The sequence below is a fragment of the Lonchura striata genome, chromosome 4A (genome assembly GCF_050655825.1).
Source record: "Lonchura striata isolate lonStrDom1 chromosome 4A, ASM5065582v1, whole genome shotgun sequence".
In the NCBI taxonomy this organism is placed as follows: Eukaryota; Metazoa; Chordata; class Aves; order Passeriformes; family Estrildidae; genus Lonchura; species Lonchura striata.
In genome coordinates this window covers 15,804,411-15,812,059 of record NC_140742.1, presented here as the reverse complement: position 1 = coordinate 15,812,059, position 7,649 = coordinate 15,804,411, and the positions used below count along the sequence as shown (strand labels likewise).

Here is a 7,649-nt window from a genome sequence, read left to right as displayed (position 1 = left end):
ACCCAGCCCAGCTGCCAGGCTCTGGCGATGGGCAGGGAGCGAGTGCCAGGGTCTGGCCGTGCCAGGGTCTGGCCGTGCCAGGCTGTCCCCACAGCCGGCCCTCGGCCCTCGGGGACCGTGCGGTGACCAGAGCAATTAGAAAGGGAAATCAAGTGCGGAAGAGCGGAATGCCCGGTAATTTCCTGTGGGATTATCACACCTGTGGGCCTCGTTAATGAGTTCCAAGTAGACAATCAGTGTCGAGGGTTAATTACAGCCCCGCTCCCTGATGCTCCCCGGGTACCACTGCTCCAAAGCGGCTCCGAGCCTGCGCTTCCCGAGCAGTAGCGGGGTCCTCGCTCCCCCTGCCTGGGGCCGAGCCCTGGCAGAGCTTACCCCGAGGAGAATCTCCACGTTGTGAGAGCTGGGGGCTGCTCTGGGCTGTGCCCGAGCACAGGGCTGGGGACCGCGGCATTCGCTGGGGAATGCCAGGAATGCAGAGGAGAGCCTACAGGGAGGGGAGCCCGTGCCGCCGAACGGAGAAACCTGTTTGATTCCCCTGAAGGGCGAAACACACCCAAGTCTCCTCCTCAAAACAAGGCTTGGCTTTCCCGGGGCCGGCCCTCTCGGCAGGTAAGGGCTCAGGTGTGCCACAGCCGTGCCGGGGCCGCTCGGACCGCGACGGGAGCGCGCCGGGGAAACTCCGCAGGTACGGCCGGGGATGGGGATGGGGATGGGATTGCTGCGTGAGAGCAGGAGAGCTGTGCTGCCCCCCGGGACACCGTAAATCCCCCTGCTCCGTGCAGGTGCAGCTGTCCGGGGTGTCTCGGATCGAAGCGTGGCTCTGCCTGCCGGGCTGGGAGTTCTGCAAGGATGGGGTTCCTGCAGGAACGGGGTGCGGCTCTGGGGTTTAGTTGCACCTGTCTGATCGCAAATTCCCTCCCTGCCCACGGCCCCACATCCTTGAAACCTCTTTCCCCTCTGGTTTTCCGTGGGGCACAGCAGTGTCCTACCTGGGGCAGGGTCTAGAAAACTGGGGAAGTTCAATCCTGTGTCCCCTGAGCCTCCGGAGAGGTTTGGGGGAGCTCCGGCTCCTCCTGCCTCCCCAGCCCCTCCCTGTCAGGGCTCCTGTGGGACACAGGGGCTGCAGGCAGAGATTTCTCCCTCTCTGCTGCTCTGCCTTGTTTTGTTTGTCCCCGAATCAGTGTGAAATCAGCACCCTGGGAAGGAGTGGCAGAGCTGGCACAGAGGAGAGAGCACCTCCCTCTTGTCCTTGCTTCATCCAGGGAATGTCACCCCCATTTCCCTGTCCCAGCCCTGCTCAGGACAGACCCCACAGAGGAGGATGAGCTGCACTCACCTGGGCAGGCTGGGAAGCAGGGATATCCTTCCTCCTCAGCTGGACCAGGAGGTTTTGTTAAGGATGTTTTATTTCTTCTATTATATTTTATTTTATCTATTTTATTCATCCAGCCAATGATTCAGTACATTTCTTCCCCCAGAAATTACCAGGACTTAAATGGAAGTCCCAATTTCCACAAGTGGCAGATTTTAGCTTTCTTTTACAAAAAAAAAAAAAAAAAAAAAAAAAAAAAGTTGTGTTTTCTTGGCAAAACTTTGTGGTGTCTCTGTGACGTCACGAGGCTTCAAAGAGCTTTTGTCCTCCTCTGTGGGTCCGTGACACAAACACAAAGCTCCGCCTTTGACACAAACCCCATTTTCCCTTCCTTTTTCCTTTCATCTTTAGACATCAAGGCTCAAGGTCAGCGATGTGTGGGTGTGGTGAACGTCCTGCACATCCTTCCTTTAAAACCCAGAAATTAGCTGAGCAATTAGGAATTAATTCCATGTAATTAGAGCAATGAAACTGCACACCCAGGATGGTGAAAACGACCCGAGAATTTCTGGCAGTAGCGGGGGTGAGTTGCTGTGCTGGGGGTGGTCCTGCTGCGAGCCCGGGACAACCCTGGGGATGGGCAGGGCTGAGCGCTGCTCTCAGGAATTTCAAGCCACACTTCCCTGATTTCAGCAGCTCCAGATTGTGCCAGCTTCAAGTGGATTTGATTTTTTTTTTTTTTTTTTTTTTTTTTTGTGGGTTGTGTTGTTGTGAGTGAACAAAGGGAAATTGTACCTGTGCGTTTGCAGCTTTTCACGCGTTGTCTGGAACGGGTCTGTGTTGCTCCTGTTCGGGATGTCTGGGCAGGATTTCCCCCCTCCAGCTGCAGTTTTCCATCCCTTCTCCCCAAGTTCTGGGAAAAAGAGACCTCCACTGCCCTCAGGTGATGGAGGGGAGGTCCCAAGGGAATGTGGTGATGTGGGATGAAGCTCCTCAGAGCTCCCACACAGCCCCCAGGCTCTGCTGCAGCCACCGGGGGTCAGGACAGAGCTTCAGGATGGGCATCAGCAGGAATTTCCCCTTGGAAAAGGTGGTCAGGGCTTGGCAGGGAGGTCTGGAGTCCCCATCCCTGGAGGTGGCACTCAGGGCTCTGCATGGGGACAAGGTGGGGATCAGACACAGGTTGGATTTGATGATCCCAGAGCACTTTTCCAGCCTCAGGGATTCCAGGACTGGGAGTGCTTTTGGCTCATGAACCAGGCAGGCATGAGCTGCTGTGTTGCACAAGCCCAGAAGGGTGAATTTAATGTTTGATTTAAGGTTGTCTGGACTGTTCCAGTTATTGAATTCCTGATTGTTCATAGCTTGACTTTAGAAGTCTCCTGGTGCTTCTTAAATATCCCCAATGTTTATGGAACAGCATCAAACAGTCACTGCATGGGAAAAGGGAAAGGCAGGAATAAAAAGCTGGTCCTTCAGAGCAGCTGAGCATTGTCTAAAACCTGGAATCCCAGACTGGTTTGGGTTGGGAGGAACCTTAAATCCCCTCCAGTGCCACCCCTGCCATGGCAGGGACACCTTCCCCTGTCCCAGGCTGCTCCAGCCCCAGTGTCCAGCCTGGCCTTGGGCACTGCCAGGGATCCAGGGGCAGCCCCAGCTGCTCTGGGCACCTGTGCCAGGGCCTCAGGCTGGGTTTGGTCTTTCAGAGGCTCCCTCAGAACCTCCCACTCCAAACACAGAGCCCCTGTGTGCAGGGGGTGTCTGAGATCCTCAGCTGGGAGTTCCCAGTGTGGAGCCTGAGGTGCAATTCCCGTTGTCCCTTGTGCCCCCAAGAGCAGACAGCAGCAGAGGGGTGTCCATCCCTCCCAGGAACGGGATGTGCTTCAAGTCACAGCTCAAAGGTGAACTAAATCCAGCTTTTAGAATACTGGCTTAAAAATGTCACAGCCACTGGCCCAGGTGCTGCTCCAGCAGGGGCTGGGGTGGGTCTGGCAGGGGATGGGGTGGATTTTGCAGGGGTTAAGGTGGGTCTGGCAGGGGTTAGGGTGGATCTGGCAGGGTTCCTTCCAGCTCCTGCTGTCCCTTCTCAGCAGATCAGGTGTCGGGTGACATCAGGGCAGAGCAGGGACAAGGTTTGCATTGTGTGCCAGGGCTGGTGCACAGAAATTCGAGTCTGTGCCTTCTTGGGATGGGGGCAGTGCCAGGGTCTGGACCTGCCTGCTGGGCCAGGTAACCTGTGCCAAAGGAAAAGGAAAAGCTTCTCTCCCCTCCTGCTCTCCTCCCTGTGAGTGCCCAAAAGCTGGGCTCCAGCTGCTGAGTGCCACATCAGATTGATGCTGGGAGCCTGGTTCCTGAGAATTTCAGATTTTCTGTGCTGCCAGGCACTGACCCCCAGAACTCTGCATTGACCTGAGGCCGTGTAGAAGGCTCCCAAAATGGAATGACAGAATTGAGATTATAAGTGTATAGTTTAATGATGAGTGTATAGTTTAATAATGAGATTATAAGTGTATAGTTTGAATAAAACTGTGTAATGCCACCTAGTAGAAAATGTAGAGTTTAAGGTTTTAGAATATAATAATATACATACCAAAATAGGAGTTTTAAAGCAGTAGCTAGTCCTTCTTCCTCACCTTCTTCTTCATGAGTTTAAGTAGTATTGTGTAATTAAATAAAAAAGTCCACATTACAAACCACAAGTAGTTAGTTCAGCTAAAAATAATTTGTCATTTCTTAATTAGACAGTTTATCCTTAAAAGGCCTTATAAAAAGAAAAAAATACAAATCCATTTTTTTAGTTTGTTAGTAAAATACTATAAAACTCACAACTTATAAATACAGTATATATATGTAATATAAATACACTATATATATGTAATATATATAAAAACTAATCAACATCTAAGGCCAAACAAGAAATACCATTTCACACATTGAATCTCAACCTTAAAAAAAAAAAAAAAATCCACAAGTTCCCACCTTTCACATGGAACTGGGGACCTGGCCTGGAGCTCGGCCTGGAGGCCAAAACTCTCAGCAGGCTTGAGGAGGCTCAAAGGAAGGAGGTTCAAACCTCTTGCAAGCTTTAAATACATTTGAATTTGAGGCTCGTGAAGGTCAGGACAGGCAGCAATTATCCTCAGAGCAGGAGCTTTTTCCGCATGACTGCCCTGGGTGCTGTTTGCAGCCCGGGGTCAAGGCCAAGCCCTCCATTAGTGCCCAGTCCTGGGGGAAATGAGTCCCGTGCTGGCAGCCAGGGGCAGGAGGAGCACGGGAGAGACCCTTGCAGAGCTCAGTGGTGGGAGCAGAGCCTGGAGCTGCTGCTGGGTCCCCTGGGGTGGGACCTGGAGCACCATGGAGCCCCGGTCACCGTGGGCAGGATGGGATGGCTTCAGAGCTGGGACCATCAGTGGTGCCACCTGGGTGTTGGGCTGAGGGAAATAACCCTGGTGAGGGCACAGGTTGGCATCTGTGGATGCCCTTTGTGGGAGGAACACAGAGTTTCACTCCCTGTCCAGGAGTCCCAGAGCCATCGAGGCCAGAAGGGACCTTCAAGGTCATCCAGGGACCTTCCTCATCCATCCAGGGCTGGGCAGGCCTTGCATGGACAGGGGAGGCAGCAGTGGGAGCTGGGGGCTCCTGTCCCAAAAAAATCCGACCCAGACAGGGATGGGAAAGTGAGTGAGGAGCTTGGGATGTCCCACCCCAGGGCCAGGAAACAAAACTGGGCCTGAGGCTGGCCTGCCTGCATGGACACTTCAGCAGTCTGAGGGCACCCGGGGTGCTCCCAGGAAAGCTGGATTTATGGGATCAAAGCAGCTCCCAGGGCGTTCCTTCAATCCTCAGAGCTGGGTCACCCCCAAAGTGTGACATTCCCATTCTCTGGACAGAGAGACACAATTCTATCTCTCAAAACTTTGAGGAGGGGACAACTTTGGTCTGGGGTCCATCCTTCGATATAAGGATTTTTTGAATTCAGGCCCCAGCCCAGTGCCAGGGGCCCCTGGGCACAACCTTTGGCCATTTTCCCTGGGAAAGAAAACTCACCAGTCCAGGTTGCTGATGTCAGTTTGTAGGGCTCCTTTGGGTCTATCAGGGCAGCACAAGTATGAGGAGGGGATTACTTCAGTTTGGGTTCCAAACGTCGATATAAAGATTCTTTGCAGTCAGGGCCCAGCCAAGTGCAAGGGGCCCCTGGGCACAACCTTTGGCCATTTTCCCTGGGAAAGAAAACTCACCAGTCCAGGTTCCGGATGTCACTTTGTATGGCTCCCTTGGGTCTATCTGGGCAGCAGAAATTTGAGGAGGGGACAACTTTGGTCTGGGGTCCACCCTTCGATATAAGGATTTTTTGCAGTCAGGGCCCAGCCCAGGTCCAGGGGCCCCTGGGCACATCCTTTGGCCATTTTCCCTGGGAAAGAAAACTCACCAGACAATCCTTGTCTCTGCTCCTTTGTTTTCCCCATGTGGAATTTGGTGTGGAGATTGTTTACCTGAAGTGATTGCTGGGTTGGATTCTGGTGAAGGTTGTTTGGGTTCCATGATCCAGCTGTGTCTTGACTTCCAGCAGACAGTCACGGGTTTGTTAGTTAGGTAAATAAGAAGTAAGTCTGTAGAATAGTAGAATATATCTTTAAATAGTATATTCATGTATTGTAGTATAGTTTTAATAAAGCAATCCTTCAGCCTTCTGATCTGGAGCCAGATATCATCATCAATTCTTCACTGAGCTGGGGTCGCCTGGTTTCTGATACCAAAGCACAGGGACAGCAAGGTGCTGTTAGGCACAAAGGGACCATTACCCCAGGTGCCCTACAAACAGCAGGCTGAACACTTGTTTTTAACATTTAAAAGTCCCAGCTGGGCCATCACAAAGGAGGGTGGCTAGCAGGGAAGAGGAGCTCCCAGCAGCTTTGAAAGAACAAGCAAGTGTTTCATCTCCTGCAGGGTAATTGGAGCTGTTTAAGTGCTTTCCGTGGAAAGCAGATTCTTTCCAATTAAGGACTGGGCTGCTGATTTCACACTTGAAGAATTTGTCAGGGAAGAGTTGGTGTGGCTGTGCCTGCACTTCTGAGGGTCAGGATGGGTGGGCAGGGACAGGTCACCCCCTCCAGGGCCAGGCAGCTCCGTAGCCTTGGACAGAGCTGGAGGTGCCCCTTGTTCATCCCATGGGCAGTGATCCATAGGGATCACTCCCTGCCAGGGATGAATTTGGGGTGCTGGAGCTGCTTGAAAACTCCAGGGCACAGAAAGAGGCAGGGCAGGGACCCCAGGGAGTGGGGAGGGACAGCTGGGCTGGGCTCTGCCCCGGAGCTCCTGGACATTGGCATCCAAACAAGGTTCCAGCTCCTTTATTAAATAGCCTGGAGTTGCTTTCCTCATTAAATAGCTTGGGATGGCTTTCCTCACAGGGATGAGGAGCTCCAGTGTCCTCAGTGGGACACTGCAGCCAGGATTGATCCCAAAGCAGGGGATCTCAGCAGAGCTGCCCGTGAGCCCCAGGGCTTCCCAGAGCTGGGAACGACCTGTGTGTGTTGTCTTGGTGGTGTTCCATGCCTTTGGAAATAGGGATTCTGTGTTGCTTAGCACGGGTTTAAGCAGCAGCTCCCTTTGGAGTATGCAGTCTGGGGACACAGTTTAATGGGATTTTTTTTCTGTGCAGATAGGACATTTACCTCTTGTTCTGGGTGGCTCATCTTGGGTGCTTTCTCAGTGGGAATTAACCATTTTTATGGATCTCCTGCTGCCTAGGACATCCCAGTCCTCCATCCCAGAGGCTGGTATCCAAAGCTGAGCACCAGTGCATTTATCCAGCACACAAGATGAGGGATTTAAGGTACCAGGGACATGAGCTGGACCATAAATCACAGGTTATTCCAAATACCAGAAGGAATACTGGAATATCAGCTGCCTATTGCATATTTGGATTGCACAGGGGTGGGTGCAATGCTTGGGGATGTTTGCAGAGGGAGAGTGTCGGAATCTGAGGTATTGATGATTCTGAGATTGTAGAAAGTCTCTGTCTGTCAGCCCCGCTGCCAAAGCAGAAGCCATAATTGGTCTGTGCTGGTTTCCAGGTTGTTTATTCTGTTTATCTCTCACATGTTCTGCTGCCCTGCCCAGCTCTGTCCTGCAGGGCAGCGTGTGGGGCTCTGCCCTCAGTGGGATGTTACAAACATTAAATACCAGAAACTCCCTGGGCTGCATTTACAAGAACGTGCCAATATCTGTCACCTACGTTGGACAGTGTGTCCCCAGCCTGAACCAACAGAAAAATGCCAACACCACAGTGAAACATGGAGGGCATGAAGAAGGAGAAAAAGGACAAGGCACA

At 52.5% G+C, this 7,649-nt stretch overlaps 1 protein-coding gene across 17 annotated transcripts in view; it reads left to right on the top strand.

Moving 5' to 3' along the window:
• The first annotated feature begins 280 nt into the window (after positions 1 to 280).
• ZNF185 (zinc finger protein 185 with LIM domain) overlaps positions 281 to 7,649 on the top strand; it is a 31,194-nt gene continuing 23,825 nt past the window's right edge. For 4 of the 17 annotated variants that reach the window (XM_085570762.1, XM_085570763.1, XM_085570772.1 and 1 more), the window contains exon 1: positions 285 to 688. The gene's annotated coding sequence lies outside the window, so the exon portion shown is untranslated. Of the gene's footprint in view, positions 689 to 726; positions 1,899 to 7,649 lie in introns of those variants that run through there. The other 13 variants (XM_085570768.1, XM_085570771.1, XM_085570770.1 and 10 more) reach the window with 11 other exon arrangements.